Source organism: Halyomorpha halys, unplaced genomic scaffold (genome assembly GCF_000696795.3).
Source record: "Halyomorpha halys isolate HHAL.00 unplaced genomic scaffold, Hhal_1.1 Scaffold157.1, whole genome shotgun sequence".
NCBI classification, from domain to species: Eukaryota; Metazoa; Arthropoda; class Insecta; order Hemiptera; family Pentatomidae; genus Halyomorpha; species Halyomorpha halys.
This window is the reverse complement of record NW_027114029.1, coordinates 886,608-890,340: the sequence shown is the minus strand read 5'-3', so window position 1 is coordinate 890,340 and position 3,733 is coordinate 886,608.

The following is a 3,733-nucleotide window of genomic DNA, read 5'->3' as shown; positions in this document are numbered from 1 at the left end:
ATAACATAATGATAAAATAATATATACAATATTTACAGATTCGACCCGAGGATCCCTGAGCCCACTCTATCCCCCACGTGTGAGGGGTAGAGCAGAGCTCGAGAGATCCCAGCGCATCCCTCTCGCCGCATCACTGGTAATGAGCCAGTGGAGGCTGAGCAAGTGCGCTAAAGCCGCAAAATACACTAATACTGAACCGACGTTTGTACGTCCGTGGGGTAGACAGAAACGTAGATGGGAGGATTACCTTAAAACTGATTTAGTAGAAATGGGTTTGGAGGGGCATCACTGGAAGGATGTATATAGAGAGCTATTGGTGGCACCGTCATTGAACCTTCGGGTTCATTAGGCCTTATTATTTTAATAAAAAAAACCTTTGTAATAGATCAAGAAAAAAAAAATGTAGCCTCCGCCCTTCAAACTGTAAGGTTTTACTTTCCATTATACATAGCGAAGTTTCATGATTCTTTAACCACGTGATGATTGTTAGTTATTTACTAATATAATAGATAATGTATAGTCTTTTTTATTATTTATTTATAAGTGATTGCAGGTTACCAGACTGTTATGAACGGAACGGAAGGATCGAAATTTAGTTTATTTAGATTTACCACAAGATAGCAACAGATCTTCCCAGATTAGATTCGAACCAACTCCACTCAAGCCTGGAAAAACTAAGGTTCCAGCTAGGCTCTCACTCGCTAGGAAACATCCAACAGCTCGAATTTTATTCACTAGAAATTATTTTTTTTCTTCTCTATCCAGGAACAAAATGGTTAGAACGAGCTTTTATAAAATAATACAATTTTGTGCCAAGTATATAACTGACATATACTGCATCCTCATAAATCTGGAATGTACAGCAGCTCTAATTCTTTGTTTTAAGGGATTATATGCTTGGGATGTGCAAGCAACTTTTTTGCTAAAATCAATTGACCAGAGGTGCCATTTTATTTATTTATTTTTTATTGAGTAATACTTATAAATTAAACTATGACAAAATATGAAATAGAAGAGAAAAGAATATAAATACATAAAATAATAGTAAAAACAACCAAAGAAAAATAAAGAAATTTAAACTTAAAGTCAAATATCTTAAACACAATCTTCACTTTATAGAATCGCTTTTTTCCACATATTTTTATATACTCCAAGAAGTCTTTAAAAATTTTAACTCGGTGAATAAATGAGTGATTAAGTGCTCCTTAATGTCAGATAAGTCTTATCCTCATTGGAACAGTCTGACAATGCTTAAATAACGATTTTTTTTTCTTACCTCCTTTATTAAAAATAACATCAATATATACCCAAGTATATATAAACATAACCGGTGCTCTTCCTTTGCCATATGGCAGATTAAGGGGTTGGGCTGAGTCCCCTGAAGGCGAGGGTTACAATATTGGCCGTACAATACAGTACAAGTACAATATTGGAGTATTTTTAAAAAAGCTCTTGTGGAATTTAGGGAGGGTTTCATAAATAAAGACACCAAACCAAGAGTGTGTTCACTAATGGATGCCTGGACTGTCAGGTTTCTTCTCAGCAGTATCATAGTGTCACCATCTACCATTTTATTTACAAACCAAAATTATGAAACCTATTTTCTACAACAAAAGCTTTCTCCAAAGTATCTTTTATTTTATTTAATTGAAAAAAATAAAAAGTTCAAATTGTCAGAAATAATAAAAAAAATATATACAAAATATAAAAATTAATCATATAAATAATTAAAAGATAAAAAAGGGAACATTGATACATACATAGCATCGAAATAGGATGCAAAGTATGATCTAATCTACAGAGGAAATATAGTCCTACCTTCTAAAAATATTGAAACCTGTATAAGCAAAGTAAAATCAAGGGTTTTATTTGTACTTATTCGAGGAGTTTCAATTTATCAATGGAGATTGATTTGGAAATTTTTTGGCCTCAATTTCATAACAGTAGATAGTAAAAGAGTTAGTTTCACCCTTAGGAATAAAGAAATAGTATTTCCTTTGTCAATAGACCACTCTCAATAGTTATTTAAAGCTATTTAATTGCCCATAGACTGAAACGTTGGGTTAAAAGAAAAAGATGTTATTCTGCATTCCAAGAAATACCCCCACTATTTTATTTCTACTTCATAAAATTCAATCAATACATTTTAAATTTGTATTACCTATAATTACAATATATTATTGAAAATCGGACATAAACTTAATTATTGTACTTAAATACATACAATACACACAAAAATATAAAAGGTAATTAAGAAGTTTGCTATGAGATCATCAGCCTTCTGGGATTGCTGGCAAAAATATTAACCACATTCTCTGGGATAGTTGCCTTAACTAACAATTTAACTAAATCAATCTATCGAATAAGCTCACTATTTCCTTTATTTTTTTTCTTGGGTCTCAAAAATCTAGGGGGAGCCGTGGATACCCTCTGTCTACACCCATGGGTTTGAATATTTTTCTCTCCTCCTTATAATTGACATCTAACTGAAATTTTAATTATAAATACTATTGAAGTACCAAATACTGATAATACTATAACACATCTACCTAAGTGGTATAAAGATAACCTTACAGATTGATAATCTTTTTTTAAGGTTCCAAAAATATAAGATAACATTAAATATATACATCAAGGCCACAAAGGTTCTTTCAGATAAGATAATTTGTTTACAAAATCCCGATAGAGTTATTCATTTTATAAGATAGTTTAGAGATATACCAAGTCATCTCTTTTTTCCCCCTCAAGCTATATGAATTCTTTTCCAATTAAAGGACTTGTCAAATAATAAAATTTTGAACCAGGTTCATAATTGGCACACTTGCTAATCTGGAACATATTGTGTCTGTAAAGGATAATTTTGTGGTGGTTATTGATACGGAAATGGTCAAAATTGAAAACATGTCGCATGATCTTAATGTGTTATGGAAGCCTCTAATTCATCAGAAAAAACTTTCTTCGAATGACAGTATTTAGAATAAGAAACACTTCCACACTGCAGAGATAAAACTGCTGTTTTGTTTGCTAAAAATACTATTCATCAAATAATATTTAGACTGAATGACAATAAATTTATAGGTCAAAACAATTACAGTATAATCCCAGCTATCCAAACTAATTGCTGCAGGAAGGTGTTTAAATTACAAAAAGTATTAGGAAAAATGATCACTCTTTTCTTTCGTCAACTCTTAAAATAGTACTAGTTAGTTTGTTGGTTTATTCCGAAATTAAGGCATAAAACCTACCAGTCATCAATGCCAATATTTTATTCATGTATACATTTAGTCTTCAATTATGTGTGTATATATATATACAAAATATGCTAAAATACAAAATATATAAAATATACTAAAATATGCAATGTATAAATATCTTGAATCTATCTGTAAATATTAAAAAGTGATCGGGTAAAGACTGGATTATTTTATGGTACTGTTTTTTATAATCTTCTGGTAATGTGTTTTCCTTTTGAAATTTTGATAGATGAAGCTTTAATCTGGGATTTTTATAGGTCCATCACTAGTCACTAGCCGTATTTTGGGCAGCTACTTCTTTTGTTTTCTTTTCAATTATAATAGTTGATAGTTATAGCATTGAAAATAGTTAGGGGTGCCTCTCGCATGAGACTTTACCTGCCCCCATTATTAAATATTAAAAAATAACTTATAAACTGTCAGAATTGTAAAGGACAATCTAGTAATAAAGAAATATTCAAAAAAATATGTGAACAACA